The following is a 21,963-nucleotide window of genomic DNA, read 5'->3' as shown; positions in this document are numbered from 1 at the left end:
CCCAGGCCTGGTCCTCTCTCGTCCTTCACTATAGTCGCTCCAGTTTTATATCCTTCCATCTCCTACGTGGGACTCGATACCGACGGTGGGGCTCAGGTGCAGCTCATCTCCAATCACTACACCTGGCCTCACTCCTCGTTCCCACGCCTCTCAGCCCCGCCCCCCTCGCCACATACCTCCATTGCCCCTCGCAGGCCAGGGGGTACTCCCGAGACTGCGCTCTACTCCCCCCCTTCCCTCTGGGGGGACCGCTCACGGGGACCTGCGGGAACCTGGGGGTAGGACAGAGGAGGCGAGAGAAAATGAGATGGAAGGAGGAGCGACAGGGACGAGAGAGGGGAGAGAGAGAAAAAAAAAAAAATCCGGTTCCCAGACGCACTGCTGCTCGGCCCTCCACCAGCTGGGTGATCTCCTCCGCGGTGCCTGGCGGTGGCACTGGACGGCCCTCGGCGGACGGCGCGATACTCCTCCGCCGCCCGATGGACGGCGACGGCTCCTCCGGTTTTGGGCAGCCGGCAGGAGTCCCCCGTTCCCTGCCCCTCCGGATTCCTTCGCGGAGGCAGCAGGCTCCAGCCCCCTGGCGAACGGTGCCGATTCCTCCGCTCCATCACGGACGGCAGCCGCCCCTCCTTGTCGTGGGCGGTCGGCAGCGAGCTCGCCCGTCCCCGGCAACTCGCCCCAGCCCACCACCTCGAGCGTCCCTGGCGGCACATACCTCGCCAGCTCGAGGGCACCGCGGATTCACCACAGCGGCGAGGGATCTTCAGCAGCGCGTCCCTCCTTCTCCCGGGCTTCGGCACCACTGTAACGATAGAAACTTCCTATTCATCGGGAAGAAGGAGGCGGGAACCGGCGCACAATCAAAATACTTTAATAATTCAAAAATAAACAAAACAGTGCGTCAGCCCCTCATGGCGACTGACGCGCACAAATAAAAAGCAAACACATAAAATAATGTCCCAGGCCTGGTCCTCTCTCGTCCTTCACTATAGTCGCTCCAGTTTTATATCCTTCCATCTCCTACATGGGACTCGATACCGACGGTGGGGCTCAGGTGCAGCTCATCTCCAATCACTACACCTGGCCTCACTCCTCGTTCCCACGCCTCTCGGCCCCGCCCCACTCGCCACAACACTCGCCTGCATCCCAATGTGCATACTATCCACCCTGTCTGCCCTAAATAGTATTGAAAATGACACTGGAATTTTACAAGAAGTACCGCAGCTCCTCACTGTAGTCTAAACACCTCACAGCTCTTTCATTTTGAATCAAAAGGACAACTAGTCACTTTTAGCAAAGTAAGAGTTGTTTATTTATGATATTCGTCCATTTATGATTCATTTCCAAATGTGCTTCTTGATCTGACACATATCTGTGCCTTGGCCATTCATTTTTTTCTTTGACATCGCACATTACTGGAAAAGCTAAAATAGCTGTTGTCACCTTTCTGTGGTAGAATCAAAGAATCAAATAATTTCAAATAATTTTAGGAGAGCAATAGTGAGGGAATAAATATAAAGTCTTCAGTGGAGGAGCTTAAATTATAACAATATGCTGTTTTAGAACATTTGCTGGGATTACAGTAGAGTGCCTCTTTATACCAGACTTTTTTAGATATACTTTAGACAAGCCCAGGCACTTTAATTTGATTACATTTTGATTCTTCAGACAATGACAAAAAAATCAACAGATTGAAACTTTACATGATGGGTATAAATAGTTAAATTGGCTCAATGATTTGTTGCCTTTTAGAGTCTAAGAGTTAACTTATTTTAAAATCATCTCATTAAATAACTGCTGTTACAAAAGGGTTGTTACTAAATATTTAATGGGTTGACACAAGAAGGGACAATAAATACTTTATTAATTAAACATTTCCAAAATTTCCAAGAGCATTTTTTTTTAAATTATTAATTAATTGCCAGTTTATTTATTTTTTTATTTTTTTATTTTTTTATTTGGATGTAGTAGCGCTATGTCACGTGTTAATTATTTATAATAATAGTAACAACAACAACAACAACAATAATAATAATAATAATAATAGTAATAATAATAATAATAATAATAATTGTTTTTTATAATAATAATTCAGGTTTTTATAATAATTTGTATTTTTTTAAATATATATATATATTTTTTTTTATTAATGATTTCTGTCTGATTCCATATTGCCAAATGTCCATTTACTCTCAGTATCTAGCTGGGACACATATCACATTTCAGTCAGTAAATACTCATGTAATTCTGAATTCTAAAGTGTATTTCTCTTTTATCTTTGGTCCTCCCTCTTTCACTCTTTTATTTTCTCTGTACTTTTTCTCTGTCCATATATCTTGATGTCTGATGATTTGTATCAGCTCCATTGCTGTTATGGCTCTATCACAATTCTTAAGGCCAACTGGATAACAGAACCCATTTTGGATTCAGGCTAATGGTTTGCTCATTGATACTGTGAAGAATGTACAGTATCTCTCTGTCTCTTTCTCTCTCATTCTCTTTCCAGAGAGGTACCTCAGGGGATCAGGCACCCCATTTCACTTTTGCAGACTTATTACCCTGCCTACAAACCTGCATGTGATCAGAGCTGAAGATTCTTGACTGCCTAAACTTTCACGTAAATGTTCCTCCAAAGTGCCAATCTGAGACTCTGAAATGGCATGTTGCCTCTAGTTGGTAAATGAATTTCACTATCACTAAGATAATGATAAGGCTCTGTTTTAGTGACAGTTTAAATAATAGCAAGGTCTACAGAATGCAATTTGCAGTAAGAAACAAACCCTGTTAACTCCTCCAGCAATCACTGGGGTCACACTGACCCTCAAGTTTCTTGAATAATTATAATAAAATGAATAAATAAACAAATAAATAAAATATTAAGCAACACAGCTGTTTTCAGCATTGATAATAATACAAACTCAGCATACTTGAATGATTTCTGAATGATCTTGTGACAAGAATAATGAAGATGTGTCATCACAGGAATAAATTACATATAAAAAATATATTTAAATAGAAAATGCCTATTTTAAATAGTAATAAGGTATTGATGATATTATTGTAATGGAATTGTCTCAATATTATTATAATAATCCTTTGAGAGCAAAGGACCCAAAACTTTTGAACGATAGCTTATATTGTATTATTTTATTGCTAGTAAAATAATAATTTAATATGTGTGTGTGTGTATTATATTTTTAAACTATATGTTGCTTCATATTTAAAATATTATACATTTTACACATAATTAAATATATACATAAAATCATGAAAATATTTATTATATTATATTATATTATATTATATTATATTATATTATATTATATTATATTATATTATATTGTACTAAATTGGGCTTTTTTTATACAAATTAGTGATTAGGTGATTAGGTTTTCTGTGAACGTGAAATATTCTAAGAAAAATGTTTGGTCCTAGGACATATACTTGATATTAAAATATTATACATTTTACACATAATTAAATATACACATAAAATCACGAAAATATGTATTATATTATATTATATTATACTAAATTAGGCTTTTTTATACAAATTAGTGATTAGGTGATTAGGTTTTCTGTGAACGTGAAATATTCTAAGAAAAATGTTTGGTCCTAGGACATATACTTGCGTATTCTCTCATCTACTCTAATGGTGTTGCTTTCCAAGAGCATCAAAAGGGTCGCTGACAGGGTGGCTGGATGAAATGCTCTCACGAGTGGGTGGTGAAGTCGTGGAGATGGTCAGCACTACTTCCTGTGGCCTTTAAGAGAGCAGGAAGGAAAGGAGGGAGGTGATGAATGGCGATGGGTAGTGCCAGCAGCGAGGACTGCAGGAGAAGCTCATTCAGGCCTGCCTTCCTGTCTGATTTATAGTGCAGGGAGGGCACTATGTACAGCTCACCATTTGCCATTTTGCCCTCTCGCTGTTCTCCTTCTCTCTGTCGCCGATGCAGAAAAGGTTAGGGGGCATCGAACTGACACAGGCATTGTGCACATCTGGCTAAGTGTGGGAGTTCTTTACTTTGATAGGAAAAGCACCGGGGATGTGCCTTAGTAAATACACTCGGTGCGGAAACAACACCTGTCGACGATTTGATACAGCGCTCGGCACACTTCAGGCGTCCTCGGCAATCCTTTTTTGTTTTTGAACTCTATCAAACGCAGTGGATGAGTGACAGAAAGATGGACAGATGGTGTGATATTGTTATAAACAAAAGTTGAAAGGCGGTTGATGTTTGAAGGGCCTCTTCACAATAATCACAGTAAGGGCAGAACGAGAGGCAAACATTAGCGCATCTACCTGAGCCGTGTGATTACTCCACCCCCGAGTCGTGCCCTTCTCAGGCTAATTACCACCTGTGAGACAGACATGTCACCTCACCTGCATTCCTCAAACACTCCTCTTCTTTGATGAGGTTCAAAATATTATCTTTCCGATGAAGAATAAGCAACGTGTGTGACTGCTGGGGTAATTATCATGTTTGCGCTGTCAGTGGAGCTGATTAGCCTGACTCATAAAAACATGACCCTCCGGCCCAGCAAAAACAAGGCCACCCATATTTATAACAGGCAAAGGCAGAAAACACCTGAACGGACTATTAGTCTGTCATAACACACTCTCGCCATCCAACACACACACACACACACACACACACACACATTTAAACACTTCCACATGGAGCTCAAGTCAGCACTTTATGAGCTCTCGTTAAAAAACGCACCTCGACAACTCAGCAGGTGAGCTTGTTGTCACTCAATTTGAGTATGTTTAAATTTGAAAGAAAAAAAAAAATATATATATATATCATTTGTATTATTTTATTTGTGTTGTCTGATCTGTCTTTTGGAGGAAACTTCCTAATTGTATCTTTTTTCTAAAATAATAATTATTATTATTATTTTTATGTGTTCAAGTGCATTTTTTTCCCCCTCAGATTATTAATGTTATTTTGCTCTTGGGGAACATTATATACATGTTATCTTAAATATTTATAATACTCATTCGCATTTTACATGTTGGAAATGTAATTTTAAACAGCAAATCTGATAACTTTAAATTGAATGAAGAGAGAAGGAGAGAGGGAGGAAGAAAGAGGAAAGGAGGGAGAGGGAAAGAAGAATAAAATTGGGAGTTTGTTGGCAGCTGAGTGACAGAAACAAACAGTCCAGGCTTGAATAGCGCTGCGTGTTGACTATGACAGGTAACATGTCACCCAATCGAAGGCAAGCCGCTAATTAAGACTCTCTCAAACACACACACACACAGACACACACACACACCATTCTGCATATGGACTTGAACTGGTAGCAGACATCTACTAAAACAAAGTCAGAGGAACCCAAATATGCTAACAAAAAGAATAAATTCAATCTTTCTGTCATTCTTTGAGAAGTACATACTCTGGAATCATAGAATTCCACAGAAGTTTCAGCAATACTTCATATGCTTAACATATTGGGCTATATATATATATATATATATATATATATATATATATATATATATATATATATATATGGTAGCACATTAGTTTACAGTCCTGTTCAGCATGTACATAGTATGTTCTTATTATAGTAATTCAAATAACTGGGTAATAACTAGGTACTAAACCTAACCCTAAAACTAACCCATGTGCTAATCATATATTAGCCATTACTTTCTTAGGTAATACCCTGTAATTGCACGTAAAGTATGACTAAAGTTATATTAAATGTTAAAATTGTTACACAATTAGTGTGACATCTGTATGATTTTTTTTCATTGATGTACTTTAGTTGTTCTCAACTGTATGAATTAATAAAATAAAACTGTATACATTTTCTCTCCACAAATATCACTAGGCTTTGAGTTGATATGACCACATGGACACCAAACACCAAATACATAAATAAATGCCTAAATAACATACTGTAATACGTAACATTTAATCAAGAATTCAACATCAATGTGAATTGATTTTGCCAGCATATTTTTATTGTCCCTATGCACTTTTAGAGACCCCTGTCTTATTAAATCATATTTAAATAATAAAATCAATGCGGTTAAAATGTTTTGGGAGGATTGTAAGGCCATGGGGATGATATAAGCATTTGAAACTCTATTAATTTCATCGGTACATGGCGTCATATTTAGATTTAATAGAAAGTTTTTAATGAAGCACGATTGGAAAGAGGATCTTCTACTCCATTACGGTTTGATGGATGGTGGAGAAAGGTTAGCAGACACTCATTAGCACTCTCTTAAATTACCAAAGAAGTAGCCACCCTTTTTTTTGCTCTCTCTCTCTCTCTCTCTCTCTCAAACACACACAGACACACACACACACACAATTTTTCTCTGCTGAAATAAATATAATCTTTAGGGAAGAGATGCTGTATTGGGTCCATGTGTAATTAGGACATTTCTGCCAGAGGCAAACAGTGGCAGTGAATCAGAAAATCTAAATGTGGGAATGAAGAAATACGAACCAAAATGTACAGATATGCTGCACTTGTATCAGATTTTTTACTTGTTAATAAATGTGTATTTTCCTAATGCTAACTCCAGGGCACAATACAATTTTAAATTGAAATTACCCTGCAAATGACAAAAAAAACAGTCAAATTTGTACGTGTAGTTTGATGTTGATCCTGCGGTAGGTATAATCCAGGTGGGCGTCTGTCTCTGAGTATGTAAATGTGCTGGTACATTTGATGTGATATTATCATAATGGCCCCTGCAGGAAAGTCTGCATCTCCATCATTTCACGTGCCACGCAGATGATGGAGACCCTGGTGAACTAATATACATATTAAAATAGATGTACATATAAATTATATGGGGGTGTTTTATATTCGTATGAATGATGACGCAGAGCTAATGCAATGCCGTTATGAATGAAAGGCAAATGTTGAGCTGGGATATCACACATGCATGTAGCATGGAGATAGAAAAAAAAGGCATACATTATAAGTTGTGCATAAAGCGAGATGAAGAGACATGGCCATGGCCAGGATCACTACAGGTTATATTTCTCATGATATAGGAAAAGGAAAGAAAACAAAAATTGCAATCACTTTTTTATAGTTAATTTGTAATTTTATCAAACATGAAAAAAGAAAAAAAATGGCACAAAATGGTAATGTGTATCCAAAAACATTATAAACATTATGATGTTTCATACTGTAAAATTTTTTTAAAAAGGTGCCACTCTGGAGCAAATTATTACAGATAATAAACCTTATTTTTAACATAAAATTTGCCGTGCCTATTTGTGATTTGAATGTTCGAGGTTTCCATTATTGTTTGCTTCTAGTTATTTTTCCTATACAAAAATAGTATTTATATGTTATATTATAATGCAAAGTAATTTTTATTTATTATCACTTAGCACTTCGATTTTATTGATTATTTATTTATTTATTTTTACTATAGTACCTAATGAATTAAAAGTCTTTCGCAATAAAAAAAAAAAAAAAAAACAGCTTACTTCAGCCTTGCAAAATAAAGTGGAAGCACAACAGTAACATGGTCTGGATTAAAAACTGCTCTGGAATGAACCAAGCACACCCTTGTGTACATACCTCAGGCTGTGTATGCCGATCATTGCAAAACCCCTCAACTCCCCCCGACCCTCTGCCACAATCCATTGCCCCTGCAGCCTCCTGTCTGCAGATCATTACAGCTCTGATTATTAGTGACAACGGCGAACGCCCATCATTCAGCCCGCGTGCCATATTGGCAGATGAACAGCACCCTCCGCTCCACACAGCCCTGCAACCGGACCACAAATCTAGCTGAGAGGGGCCCAGACTGATGATGAGTTCTTTCAGAGGGTATGGCTTGTTGACTTTGAAAAGGGTCAGTGCAAGTGCACCATACCAAACTAACTAGGAAAAACAACCAAGAATACCTTCCCATCCTCAGTAGATGCAATATTCTACATTACAATGCTCATGGTGCACATATTGCATTTAAATAAAATAATTGTTGTTACTAATTAACAATGTCTGTCTGGTTATTTGTGACCTGTGCTGGCAAAATGAGTCACAATGAGCAAATCTTCAAAAAATAGTTTTTTTTTTTTTTTTCGCATTCCAAGCTATACCCATTGGAAGTCGACGAATTCAGAAAAGTCAGTTCTGAGAAAACTTGAAGTTTGAAGTTTGCTGAAGGTCCCAAAGCAAAATCCTCCACTTCATTTCTTAATATTAATTACTATATCAATAATCACAATATAAACATGTTTATTTTATCTTCGTTATAAAAAATAAAAACAGATAGAAAACAAAAACTGTAGGACAAATAGAAGAAAGAAACGCATGGCATTACTTTTTTCATTTTACATTTAAACAAAAGCATTCAATTAAAGAAAAAAAGTTAAAATCGCTTCAGTGTGTTCATTACAAATCAACTGTTTTTTTAAAACTCAAAAGCAGTTCAATCAAGAGCAGCAATCTTTTCTTTTATCGTTTGATTAACATTAATGCGACAGATGGACTATATAGAAAGTCATAGTGTACTGCACAGATATAATTTGATGCTACATATCAGATGTTTTCCCCAACAGTTCCATTAACATTTTAGATTATGTTTGTGTGAATAGCCTGCTTAAATATTTTAATTCTGTGTATACCATCTGTGTGTATATTTATTGGGATTGCGCGATAGCGGAAGGGATTCATATATCAGTTAGCAGCAGCACAAGAATCGAGGAGAGAAAAGGGTACCCCCAGCACTGGGATTGCTACAAGAGGGGGCTTGAACTAATTTTTGTGAAAACTCGAAATTCAAAATCGAATTTTTCTCTTTTTTTTTTGTCTGTAGCTCAAAATTAGCCTGTGCGCATTCTGACTCATTTTGCCAGCACAGTTCACATTTAGTGATTTTATTCCATTTATTTCACTACGTTATTATGCCAATAGGTGTTGAAATCAAGTGACTGTATTCATGAATGAATCATTAAAGTATTCATTCTGCTGATTTGTTTCAAAACACAGATTTATTCAGGAATAAAATTTGAGACAGTCCTTACGAGTAAGTCATTGAATCATTAACTCAACTGATTCATCCAAAACACGTTTTTTTTCCAAGAATGAAAATATGTCTTTCTTTATGAATCAGACATGTCCTTGAATCAGTGATTCATCCATTTCATTCAGAAACACAAATTCATTCAGGAGTGAAAGACCACAGTTGTGCGTCACTCATATACTCAACAATTGATTTTGATTTGACTTCCTTTGGAACCAGTATTTTCGTTGGTGAGCAAAATTAGACATAGTAACTGGTAATACATAATTTCTGTTCTTGTTAAATAAATGTAAACTTTATAAACTACAAATATAGACAAAAATTTATTCTTTGCAGTGAGATACAATGTAATACAGTCAATGCTGTTTATTTACTTAGGAAGCTAATATAAGGTATGATATATATAAGGTGACTTAGCCTATATGAACACACTGTGTAACCAATTGTCAGATTATTATTATTATTATTTATTTATTTTACAATACATATGTGTGCACTGTAATGTAAAGTGTTATCTGTTACTAAGCATTATGGTAATATTCAGGCAGTTTATTTCTTTTTAATTTATTAACCTAAAATAAATTCTCAAAGGTAAGAGTGGGGGAGAAAAAAAATCTTCACTTGAGGAAATTTGCATAAAGCAACAGTAATAAAGAATTTACTCATGCTAATCCAAATGGGCAGCATTATAGAAAAAGAAGCTTAATAATAATTATTTATTCATGCAACATGGTCCCAACTGAATGTGGTCATTTTTTAACGCATGTGTTTATTCTTTTTTAATAATGCTGGCGAAACAAAATAGTCTCCCCTCTGCCACTGGCCCGTAAATAATGATAAATCAAATGTTTCATCTCACTGGAACGCCAAATAAGCAAATAATGCAATTTTATCAATTAGGCTTTTGTCTTAATTGTTGACTTCACTTAGTGTGCGAGCAGCAGCAAGGCAGAGCGCTGTGCCATTTTTCAATTAAAAGGTCCAGATGTTTTCGGAGGCATCAGTAGGCACCAGCAGTTATGAGAAATGCTTCATCTGCATTGTAATAATCACTACAATATCAGCTCCGGGCAGCATTTACATACTCATGTTTTATTCCGGCCCTCTTTTCTAATGTAGCGCTTAATTATAGTCAGCATCCCACAATGGCGGGCCTCTGGAGCACCCAAATTTATTTACTCTGTAATGTGGAGAGGCACCGGTCTCCTTCCCAGCGAAGCTGTAATGTGCCACTCTCGCAGTGGTAGATAACGGAGGACAATGAATAGTTGAAGTTAATGAGTAAAAACATATGAGATGTTTCGCTGTACAGAGGAAGTGAATTGTGGGATTGGGTTTAATTTTTGGCATTTGGTTATAGAATTAATTCAACATAAATGCATAAAGATAAATACTTTTTTTTCTTCCTTTTTCTTTTTTGCACAGACTAAAATTTGAGTCAATCTGTTGCAGGGGCATTTCAAGCCACAGAACTGGGGTCTCCAATATTTTGATACTCTTTCTTATATATATATATATATATATATATATATATATACTGTATTGGAAATGATACAAGACATTTACAGTTTTGTCTCCTATAATGGATTGGATAATGACTGTTCCTCTCTTATGAAGACTTATTAAGTATTATGAAGCACTTTTATGGGGGGGTTTGTCTAAATTTAGCCAGTCAATATTCAATTTTACATAGCTTAACTGGATATAGTTTTATATAGTATAATTTCACATTTAAAGGCCACAATATTATTCAGAAATTCTCCTCATAAGTTCCATACATGAATTCATGATGTCATATACTGTAGGCTGGAAAGAAAGAAAGAAAGAAACTATTCCTTAAAGAAGAAGAATAAATACCAAAGATGAGAGAATTTTTATCTTTCTGGTTAACTATTCCTTTAAGACTGACTGCACCTTCATATTCTGGAGCACTGAGTTCTTCCAGTTGTGAAGGGCAGGTCATATTCCTACTTCCATCTCTCTGTGTGTTCGTTAGAGAGAAAAAGTGAATGAGTGCAAAGGAGGAACATAACAATTGGGCAAGATGCATTCATGCTCAGATAGAGAGAGCTATTCTCTTCCCTCCCTCAGTGTGTGTGTGTGTGTGTGAGAATGCAAGCAAGAGTAAGAAAGAGAGAGTTGTAATCCACTTTCTGTTCTCGCTGCAGAAGGCAATCAAATGTGCTGCTCATGTGTAAAGACACTTATCTGCTCGGGGAGTATTTCAACATCATATTTCCACAGGAAGTGAGTATCAGCCTTGACAGGCGATTGCCTCTGTTCTCTCATATGTCTCTATAGACAGCACCTCAGAAGGAGACAAAACAGAGAAAGTGAGAACAGAGAAAGGAGGGAAAAAGTGACATTTTCTTAAAGAAAGGCCTTTTACAACAATCGTATAAAAGTTATCAATATCCTCAGGAGTGTCAGCGCTGTGCAGTCGTCACGGGGGTGATCGCCTGGTGATAAAGATGGAAATTTTAATCAGGCCCGCTCATCTTCCCCGTGTGCGGGCACCCTACTTCTGCAGCTCGCTCAAGGCGCTTTTTATCATTTCTTTGTAAAACGATTTCTCTTCATCATTTTCAGAGCAGGTAATATACCCCTTGCTACTGCTCCGAGCTAGACAGACTTAATGTGTTCTTAAATTCACAAACAAATAGCTTGTTTTGTGATTGTTCCGTTCCGTTCAGCAGGTGCGCTACATCTGCATCTTTTGGAGTCGATTTCAGCAAAGAGGGTATTTCGCTTGCTCCTCTCCTGTCCTATTCTTCAGTCTTCTTCAAATCAGGTAAATGCCACTGCTGGAGTATCACTGGCATGGTGTGAAGAAGAAAAAAAAAGTGTGTCAATTTCAATACCACCCAGATAAAACAAGCTCAGCTCGGCTTCCCACCAAGCAAGAGAGATGCTAATCAAATTCACACAGTCTGAATTTTTTATAGCTTTAAAGGATTGTCAAGGCTAATGGCGCCTCCTCCGCTGAACGTCGTCTGGCAGTAAATCAGTGCACGCGGGCCTCTTCCCCAAAAACAATGACTAATACCGCACTCTGTCTCTCCAAACGCCGGACTGGTGTGAAAAATCTGGGCGAAGTGGCCCTCCTGACACTGATGCATCGCAGACGCAGCCACAGCTGCATTCATCATGTCCTATGCTAAATTAATCTTGATAGGCTGAAACCAAATTACATTAGTCCTCTGTTTCACACACTGCTCTCGTGAAAGGAGCTGAACAAATATTTATGGTTAATTGCTGTTTTTAAGATAATTAGAGACAGGTTGTGTGACGCTGAACATGGCAAACTGAGATATCAATTTAATAGGTCAGGGGGGGAAATGTAAAACTTTAGCCAAACTTTAAATGCATCATGTCAGACAAGAAAGTAAATAAATACAAAAATAAAATGTAAATGCACATTTTGTGAGAAAAAAGAAAAATTAAACTCACATGAATGCAAGCCCCACACACACACATATGCAAAGAACAGGTTTCAAATTGTAAAAGTGTTTTTAAAAACAGAAGCTAATGTGTTTTGACACTTCATCCCTGTCAAATGTCAAACCTGTCCATAGTAAATTAGATAGATCGTTACTAAGAGATACACTAATAATATTAATAGAACATGTGTGAACTTCATATACATCTACTGAAAATTGCACTAGCTGGTTAAGACCACAGAAGAAAATGGCAAAAAAAAAAAAAGTTCATTCTTAATATAACTCAGTTAATAATAATTTCGAAAGCTCTTTGTGTTTAGATGTTGCTTGGTTTTATATTGCCGTTCTTTGCTTTGCGGATGGGTGATTTCTGACCGGGTTTGGGTTCAATTATTTGAAGAATCTGAGGAGTTACTGTATATTAAACAGGTTTGGAAGTATTTTAGTAATTGTGTGTTATAACGCGTGTTGTTCACTTGTCTTGCCAATGAAATATTGTGTTGACAGTGAGGTCAGTGAAAATGTTTATTTTATTCTATTATGTCTATTTATTAATTTATTAAGCTTGAGAAGTGTATGTCACACAACAATAATTCGTTTTTAATGCAATGACATTCATGTACCTTTAATAATGATTTAAATGTCTACAATTGTCCATATGTCTTGGCATGCTACAGTATATGAATTAATGTAGTAAATGTGAATTAATATAGTAACACGACTGCATATGTATTAAAAGTTAACACAGTGAAAGATACCTTTTATATTAATGTATGAAGGTCATTATTTCACTTGTTTTACATTTTAATGTTGTTTTAAATTGTTCCTTACTTTGAAGAGAGCACTGATACTTAAAATAAATTTCAGAATGAGATTGTAGACGAGAGAGAGGTTTGTTGCCAAGTATGCTTCCACACATAAGGAATAAGCTTCTACTACAAAGAATAATACAAATAAATATAGAACTACAATAACAATTGAAAGCCATCCCCTATTCAAAATAACTGAAAATAAATTCATTTCAAATTTCACATTCAACACTCCAGAGACACGTGAACATCCGTGTGCACACAGACACACTCTCAACACTCAAATTATTCATCTCACAAATGAACTTGTTTTCTTCTGAACTAATTAATACATGTCGCAGGAGAAGGAAAGACCGAGAGCTTTTGTTCGCTTCTTGTATAATCATTAATTCATATTTACACGAGAGTCTTACAGAACAGAGCAGCAGCTAAAAACTGTGCACCTATACAAAGCGAGTTGTCCTGACAGGTAAAAGGAATCGTTTGCAAGCTTTTGCTAGTGTTGACACTTCATTCGTATCAACGGGAACCCTCTCCAAAAAAGGAGTTGGGTGGGGGGTGGGGGGGGGGGGTCGGAGTTGGGAAGTTTGCCAGCCTGGCGAGGTGGCCATATTTTAAAATACATCATCATGTCACTTCTTTAATGTACCATAATCTATTAGGCACATGGCAAACTAACAGGAATCTTTTTAAATGATGGCTTTTTATGGCTTTGTGCAGGTGATTAATTAAATAAAAAGTCAGCATTGCACAAATCATACCTTTAATTAGTCGGAGGAATGTCACCGCAGCGTTCTGCGACGTTTCGCGGCGGGAGGATGAGGCGGCGGGGGTGCCAGTCAAAGTGCCACCAAGAGCGAACGTGGTTGTGGGTGTGTGTGTGTGTGTGTGTGTAGCAGTTTTCTCCGGGCCTATGCTGGGTACCCGGCAGCAATTGCAGGTGCTCATGTCAGCTGGAATTCAACTCCAGATGTTTGGAGAAGATTGATTTCATTATGTTCTTCTGCCTCCCTTGTTTTCTCTCTCAGTTTTCTCTGTGTTTTTCTTTAATTGCTTGTCTTGTGAATTGGCGAATGTTAAATCAGAGAATTAGGGGTTTTATTTCCCTGTTCCTTATTTATTTATTTTTTTTCAGCGCTCTAAACTTTTCATGTTTTGCCAAAACTGCGAGAAGCGGAGAATATAAATAAATTAAAACAGCCATTTATTCCCATAATTGGGCATTGCTTCCAGGCTCCCAATTATAAATATACATCATACATCTGAAGCCTAATTAACTTTTGCCAAATTAAAGAGCAAAAATAGAGCCCCTAACAATAACGTTCGACAAAAACTCAGCTGTGACATTCAGTTCGATTCTCATCCATTATTATATAATGTCACCGTTTTCCGGTTTGTGTCGTAAATACGAAAATGTCCCATAAGTCTCTGCTGCTTCGCAGATCACACGAATTGTGTTATCAGGACTCTCCTTTTATTGAATTTACTCAGGTTCCTCTTTTCTGATTAGAGGAATCCATTTCTCTCTCCACTTGGTTAGATCTGTCCTCCATCATGGTTAATGTTAACTTCATGTACACACTGAAGAGGGACTGCTGGGATCATCATTCTCATTAATGAAGCTCAGACACCGGTCCCTGTGTCCTCCTCTATACAAAATGCTTCTTCATTTCAGAGTTGCTCTGCTTTATTAAAGCTCATTACCATTTCTCTTTTAATAAGGCCTCTTTAAAGTCATTACCTGCAGTGGGGTTTAAAGAGTACTGCTATTAAAAGGTTACTTAGATGTGAATAATAGCCCTGCGATATACTCAAGTTAATTACTATTGGAAACTGGTTGAGGTTTAATTTAATGCTGACCCGTTCCATTGAAGAATATGTTGCGCTGACAGAATTGACGAAAAACGAGGGAAGAGGAAAATCATTCACGGTCAATAAGCCTATTTATGTCAGATGGTTTTGAGCTGGATCGTATTCATTTTCCCAACAAAGAGACGCGTATCTGTGAGCAGAGGCCAGATGTTCGTATTCTTCAGCGCGGCCCGTTGGAAACTATCTTTGAGCGGCGGTATTTTTAAACAATCGAACGGTCCTGTTAGATGTTCCTTTTGTATCAGTCATATTACGTGCCTGCAATCAACATGAAAGAAGGAGAACTAATGATTTTTCCTTCTCGTTCGCTCTCTCTCTCCAATCACGCCCTCCTCCGCTGCCTCATTGTCACCATTGAACCAGACATAATCTGACTTCAATTGTTCTTGCCGTTCCAGACTCTTTACTCTGTCTCTGTCTGTTGTGAGCGAAGAAGTGCTCTTGTTCATTTGGAGACGCTTTCTAACCTATATTCGTTTAGCAAGTTTACTTCGCATCAACATCGATACAGTGTGTCAGTCCGGTACGGCGACAAGACACAAAGGAGAACAGCAGAACTGGGGAGGAACAGGGGGGGTGGGGGGTTCCCGAGACCCCCCTGCTCCGACTCAGATGAATGTTGTATCCCTGGCTGGCGTCTCCTCATACATAAATCTGCAAGCCTGCTTAATTCAATCTGCCTCGTGCATCTGACTTGGCACACCACAATTTGATTACCACAACTGTACTTTTTAACTCCTGTCAGGGAGCAAGTGAGGCTTATGTAAACATCTGCCAGAACACATGGTTGCTTCCGATTAGGCCGGCCTTAAATCAAACCGCAGCAATGAATCTTTACCTGACACTAATACTTTTAAACTTCATACGCACAATTAAAATGAATTGCGGCTAAAGCATACGGGACAAACTGCATTAACGGGTCATCTCCCATGTATAGGCTCTGTATAGGCTCTGTCTGCCAGCAACGCTAGACGATGTGGATGTGGTTAGCTTTTTTCTGCTACACTGGAAGACAGATAAACACAGAGCTTACAGACACGCATCCATTACAAATCACTTTGGTTTGAGGGTAAATTACCCCAAACATGAACATGAGTTCACGTGTATGTTTCCTAAATTTAGAAAATGTGTTTTAATTATTTGACAGTGATATTTACAATGACAACTAATTATTAATCGTAGTGTGTAATTTGTGACATGGGCATCATTTGTAGTAGTCTACATTATAGAATATTATTAATAATGCTTGTTAAAGGGATGAATGTAATTAAAACGAATAAAATAATAGGAACAATTTGTTGACCATGTTTGCATAAGCCTCATATGACATATTATTAATAATTGTTAAAATAATCATTATTATTTTAGACACTTTTAGTTGGTCATGTTTCTTTTATAGCAGATATGAAACAGAACAGAACAGAAATCCAGTGTAATTTATTTATTTATTATAATGAATCATTTTTCCAAATAAAATTTGATTTTTAAAATTGGATTATCGGAGCGCATTTTTACAAGAAAATACTATTTCACTACATCCTTTTTCAAAATTTTCAGTGTAGATGGATTGCTGCTCCTAGATCTGCTAATAATAATAACTGAAAAGTTCACAATTTTATATTTTATCTTTATCTTATGTTTTATTATGACTATTGTTCTTACTTATCATGCACATTATGTGGCTCCATTTTTTAAAGGAGAACAAACTTCACCTTCTGTTTCCAAGAAAACACATTTATTGCTATTCATCTTATTGTGTCTGGAAAAAAAAAAGCAAAGTTACAGCTATCAATTTTTAAAAAGGATTTGAGTATTAAATGAGAAAATGGGGTGGTGAATGTTAGATTAGACTGGGTTTACTCATTAAACCAGAGGGACTGTTAATGACTTCAGCAGTGCTGAAACGGCACATTCATGAGAGATGAACAGGCAACAGCACTGCATTATGTACCGCTCCGCTCACAAAGTTAACATTCAAGTTTAAACCCGTTTTTGTAGTCTCAGTTCTTTTGCTTTTTGGAAGAAAAAAAAATAGCACCCTCAGATTTATAGTACATGTATTGGCAGAACGAGCCAAGAAATTAGACTCAGCAGCCATTACCTTATTGCTCTGTTATCAGCACATTTGATTCAGTGCATGCGAAGCTCAAGTTAGCATTACTTGCATTACCAAATCACAGGGTGATTTTAAGAATGCTCCTCTCAAAATTCTTTTAGTGTAATGTAACTTATTTGAACGCAGAATTATTCATTGCTTAGAGAAAGCATCATACAATACACAAACATAAATTACAAAAAAATGGGAGTGGGGGGGTCTATAATGATATTAAATCTATATAAAATTCTATAAAATAAAATGAAAATGCCTTTATATATCGATCAGACCTTTAGATTCATTCAGTGATTTTTTATTTTATTTTTTATTTTAAAAGTGAGATTTTAACACCCCTCATCTGCCACCCACTCCCTACCGGACCCCCGATGATTGACAGCTTGACTCAGTTACTATGTTTTACAGATGCATTCCCCAGCAAGCAGAAGACCTTAGCAATCCACGGTTTTTACCTCATTTACAAACAGCGGAAAAAAGGCCTGATGTTATTAGTCAAGCAAAAAAAAAAAAAAAAAAAGAGAGTTTTTTTGGCTGGAGTGGAAATTTCCTTAATGATAAAGATGGTGGAAATTATGGATCACTCTTAAAAATGCCTCAATTTCTCTCTGTAAAAAATATGTATCGCAATTAGCTTTTTAATTAATCCTTGTTCGAAATGTGCCGCATGATCATGTTTTCTTTTTTTGTGAGCAATCTGTTTCCCTTCGTCTCAAGGTTGCTTGACTTTAAATCGGTGCACAGGAAAGACTTACGGGTGTATGTGCGAACCCTTTCATAAATCTCCAGACGTTTCATGCTAGATTCTAATTAGCAAAGGGCAAGAAGCCTTCTGATCACTTTTTCACCACAGACTACATTAAAACAATGGCAAAGAGTGAAACAGGTGATGTCATACATGAGTAAAAAAAGAAAAAAAGAAAAAAAAGACAAGTTATCCTAGATTTATCTTTTATGTATGGATAATTTTTAAATCTACTATTTTAGCAATTTTAATAATGCAATCAGTTTGATCAGACACTGTTGCCATATCTAACCGGATGATATTGACCCTATTTATCTTATTTTTGTAAATAATATTTTCAGCTGTATGATCTGCAGTTTTACGGGAGAGACATTTTTTTTTTAACATTGTTTTTAGTAACTTTCAAGAAAAAGTTCTTATGTAGGTTATTATGTTAAGCAGATTTCTTAATGTATATTCAAACATAAATATATTTATGAAAATATATGACTCATGTTTCTAACTACTTTGCAAGACATTGTTTGTTCATATTATTAACGAAAGTTATTATAAAGTTCTACTGAAATATTAGACAATAGGTATTTGGAAAATTACAGGGGAAAAAAAGAATGAAAGAAATGTAACATATGTGGAGTTTCAAACAGTTGACATTTTGTACATGTTTTTTGACCGAGCAGTAGCATGTCTTCAAAAGCTTCCTGGTTTCTACTTTAAAATACACATTAAAGCGAGCAAAAAAAAAGAAAAAAAAAAGAATGTAAAGACATAATACAGAAATATGTTGTAAACCTGCAGGGTTGACAGTCATGGTGTCTTAATGGTGTGTGAATGGTTCAGTTTTAATCATTTCAACATTAGACAGCCTCTCAATTACAAGTGAAGCGGACAGCAGAAACAAAGGCAAACCCTTTCAACTCTTATCAAGAGTTGATAAGCAGCTTTTGTGTTGCTCTTGTGGACTTCCACACATTGTGCCTGTATCTGTCGCTCCTTCCTTCAGACGCTTCAAGTCTTTGAGCCTTTGCAAACGGACATACAAAGCTCTGCTCATAATACAGAGAGCTGAGTGATCACAGGATGTTGTCGCACATTAAACAAGTCCTCCTGTCTGTGGTGGGCTTTTGAAAATAACACTCTGTCATCTGTATCTGACAGGAGAGATGAGCAAGTTCACTAGCAGAGATAGCTGAGATATCCGCTGCTCACTTAGCGTGGAAACACACCACACAGCGGCACTACAGAGTGTGTAGTCTGCTGAGGAAAGAGAACGTAATGGGAAATCGGCTAAGATCCAACATGACATGACTGCCGGTCTGAGATAAATTGTGCTTTTTTTCTAATTCGAAACTTTTTTCCATACAGAATCATTTGAAATGAGATTTGAAAGCTTTTAGAATGCGACTGTTACAATTAAAGACTCTTTTAGCGCTTCACTCTGAAATCAAATGGACATTTAAGAGACATAAATACGTGTTTTATGCAAATATATGCTTTAAAAATGCTACACTTATGAAAACATTCAGATTCGTTAGGGAAGTTTTATCAAAGAGATACTTTTAAAAAAGTAAAAAAGGAAAAAAAAAAAGTAAATGTAAGAATGTGAGACTCACAATCTAATTTAAAACATAAGAAGAACCTTGAACCTTTCCATTGGACAGAAGGTTCTTTGTAATTGAAGAAGGTTCTTTAGATAATTAAAATGTTCATCAAAAAAAAAAAAAAAAGTTTTGGAGTATTGATCACTAAAATAGTTTTTATTTTTATTTTTTATTTTTTTTTACACCCTTTTGGAATCTTTGTTTTTAGGATAGTACACTCTTAAAACATATTTACCAAAAGGGGTGTATAGGAAAAAGGTTATTTATATGATTAAAATATTGTTCACACAAAGAAAAAAAGAGCTGTTCACTGAAAAGTTTTTTTGGGGAAACCAAGAAAATCCTCTTTTTGAAATTAAAAGTGTTCCTCTGCATAAACTTTTTGCCATGGATGTTCTTCATAGAACCATGCATTCCAATAGAGAACCTTTATTTTCTAAGTGTGTTGGTTAAATCTAAAACGGAGAATTGTGTGCGAAACCATCTACAATCTGCAAGTCGTCTTCCATCAACAGCAGGATTATGCACATTAGGCTGATTAATGGCGTCCGCCACCAGATTACTTGATTTGATAAGCAGTACAACCCATCACGAACATAATACATCACAAATTGTTTTGTCAACAATTTATGGTACTATTTATCAAATGACCATCGCCACTCGCTGAGTAATAGTGTCATATCTGACATTATGTCAATAGAGAAGTTGAGCTAAGGGCAGCCGGGCTGCAGTGATTTAGACACAATATGTGCTGACCTGCGTCTATGTTTAATTCATAGCAGATGAGCAGAAATAGATGGATTACTGTTCCTAGATCTGTGTTAAGGCAGAAATGGGTAGGAGTGGCCAGGTTGGTATCCCAGTCACACACCTGGTCCTGGTACAGAGTTCATATCTGTGATTGTGCTGAAAGTAAGCTTGATGCATCGAACAAAGGATTTGCAATTTGCAAATATTCTTTCCTGTATCATATAAATATGTTTACTCAATATATTTTAAATAAGCTTTAAAGCTGTAAAGAAGCTGTCATTTTAAGGTTTTTAGTGTGTTTTATCATGGCAAATAAGTAAAAGTATAAAATTAAATATAACTATAAATATAAATTCCCCACTATTAACGTGTACTGTTCATGAATTTTGGTTATACCATTGAAAAAGTGAAAATTGTAACATTTAAGTGCCTCATTGTAACCTTGATTTGTGTCTGTGTGTGTGTGTGTTTAGAAATGTGCAAATTCATTATTTGTGGTAATAAATATTATGCCACAAATGTTGTATTTTGAGCTTAATATGTAATGAACCTGGAATATTCTTTCAGAAACACCACTATACTTGATAAATTTGGGCACATAAATGGTTTTGAAGACTTGACTTTTTCTAGGTCAAATTAATGTTCCTCATATGATAAGACTTGGCATATTGTACCAAAAATCAATAGCAAGTAGTAATAGGAGATATTCAGGCTGTCTGTACTAACATTTTAAAATCAAGGGCAGTACTAGGAAATAAAACGAAACGAAAAAAAAAAAAAAAAAAAAAAAAACGTTCAGTCCCATTTATTGTATCAAAACAGTTTTTCGCTCCACAGTGCAAAAGGAAAGAAAAGCAATCTGAAATCCCACCTCTTCACATAATCATTCTAGTCATCATCGTGATGGTCAACAATTTCTGGCTGCTTGTTTTATGATGTTGTCAAAACAGGCCTGCACACCGTCGTAATTTGACAAGCTTTCCGGATAGCGTGCCCTTGGAATGAAGGCTGTGGTCCAAGCCGTCATCAAGGGGATCAATGCTGCTCCTGAGATTGGCCTGCAAGTGGCAAATAAATTCCACAGAAAAAACATCAGTTCCACAGGTATGAAAAGAAAGAGGTGAGCCAGCGCCGGCTGGTATATATATGGCTCTCGTCCAAAGCACCACTGGCTCATCTTAAAGGTTACAGTGACTACCCTGTGCACTAGTGTTAACAGAGCTTTCCCTCTCTGGGTTTATGGTCTGTGTAATAATTTTAAGCAAAGTGAAGAGTGTTTCCACAGGAGATGTTGGAGGAACAGCTGTGGGCCAGGGAGGAGGACAAGTGGAGAATGATTGATCACTGGGAGCGGAGAGGCTGTGTACCTCTCACCTTCCCCCTGCGAGGCTCCACGTCTGCCCCTGATCCCTTACATCTGCCTGCCCTTAGCAAAGCTGGAGGAGGAGGCCCGGCTGGATCTACTCACATGTCCCTGTATTCTGGAAGAGGAGAGACTTAGAAACATGGGCCAAACCATAAAACTGGGTTGCCATTGCTTTTTATTATACGTGTGAAGGAAATTTAGCTTATGGCTCTGTTTTTATTTTTTTCAGTTATTTGAGCAAAATGTGTGATGGGAGA

This window comes from Carassius auratus, chromosome 8, assembly GCF_003368295.1.
Source record: "Carassius auratus strain Wakin chromosome 8, ASM336829v1, whole genome shotgun sequence".
NCBI classification, from domain to species: Eukaryota; Metazoa; Chordata; class Actinopteri; order Cypriniformes; family Cyprinidae; genus Carassius; species Carassius auratus.
This window is presented reverse-complemented; position numbering follows the sequence as displayed.